Consider the following 1884-nt stretch of genomic DNA (forward strand, 5'->3'; position numbering starts at 1 on the left):
AAGGCAATTTAATTTAATTAATTTAAGTTTCCACACTTAATTATTTTCATAAACTTGCCCATCTTTGCCGATTACCGATATTTATAAATACGGAGTACCGACCACCGTTAGTTATGAACAGTGCTTGTAAGTTCATGCATTTACATATCGATGGCTAAGAGGCCAAAAGTTGTATGTCCAATTTTTCTCAAAATCGTTTTATTAGACTTTAGTATTTATCTGGATCGTCTTTTTGATTCAATAAAACATTATAAGTCAATATCATAATTAAAACATGTTTTATTTATACTTTAATTATTGTGTTTTTAGTGCAAGATAGGTTTTTTTAGTGCATACATATAACAAGTCATAATTTAATGAGACATACAATAAATATTTTAACATGATCTAAATAATTAAGCGGACAAATATAACAAGCCCGGACTTGTTACTTTTGTCAAAAACAATCCATTCAATTTTAGACGTGTAATGTTTTAGATAATATTGAATTTGTTTATCTATTTATAAAAACTGAACATGTCCAGACGTATTATTTTAAATAATAAAATTTTTTAATTTTAAATTACACTAAATAGTATTATATCTTCAATTAGCATAAAATATCATTAAACACGGGTTTTATTTGACTAAAAATTTAATGAAAAATGTTACTTACTTTATTATTTTTCAAATTCAATAAAAAATTCTAATATTTTTTACTTTTTTACTGCTATTATAGATATAAACAAATTGAATTTTTTATATAAAAAATATTAGTCTTACGTACATTTTAACTATTTATATAATACATTAATCAGAACTTATATTAAATTAACAACTTTTAGTAGGAACCTCAAATAAATATCATTATTATTTATTTTTATTTTTAGATAATAGGTAAAAAATACAAAAAAAAAAATGGAAAAAGTAATACTGACCTTAAGTTTTTGTGATAAGTGGACATCTGAGAACTCTAAAAAATGTTATGCACGTTGCTTAATAAAAATAACTGACGAAGTTTTTAACATGTTTTATTTTATATATTTTTCTTCTTTGGGTATTTTTCAACAGTCCGAAACGAGTTTTATGTAGGAAAATTCAATTTTACTGAATTTGGAGTATACTAAATATTTTTTATTTGAATTCTTGATTTGATAAAAATATATGGCTGATTAATTTTCATTGATATCGGTACTTGTTTCATGTTTCATGTTTGTTGTACACATTTATATACAGAAACACAACGCACATTTTTTTGGGGGAATTGGGAAGCTACGAAAACGATGCGAAAAAAAATTAAAATTGTATATATACCTACATATGTATACAGAATTTAACAAGAAATCCCCAAAAATAATATTTAGAAAAAAGTTATTACGTTCCAAATAAATTTTATCAAAAAAATATTGATATTTAAATAATTCAAAAAATAAACTACTCGACTTAAATGTTTTTTCCATACAAATATTAATAAGAACAAAAGTTATTTTCATCTGTCTGCTCTTCCTGTTACACACTGTATATTAAAAATTTAAACGGTAATCACCAGGGCTCGGAAGTTGTAGCAAATGCATATTTTTCTTGACTCGTCCTAGAACATCCAAAGTAAGATACAAATATGTATCATACTTCTCTGATGTCATACACGAAATTTTATTTTGCTATTTTTTGCATATTTACGGTTTTTATTGCTATTTTGCTAATTTAGTGTTTATAGTGCTATTTTTATGCATATTTTCTTAATATACATAATAATATTATATATTATATACCATTATACTTACGTATAATACAAAATATAGGAAATTATCACATTAATACATTATGTTGAAAATAACGATTAATTTGGTTAGGAAATAGGAAATAAATAGATCTTATAAGCAGGACTGGTTTTAGTGGGGGGGG

The sequence above is a fragment of the Acyrthosiphon pisum genome, chromosome X (assembly GCF_005508785.2).
Source record: "Acyrthosiphon pisum isolate AL4f chromosome X, pea_aphid_22Mar2018_4r6ur, whole genome shotgun sequence".
NCBI classification, from domain to species: domain Eukaryota; kingdom Metazoa; phylum Arthropoda; class Insecta; order Hemiptera; family Aphididae; genus Acyrthosiphon; species Acyrthosiphon pisum.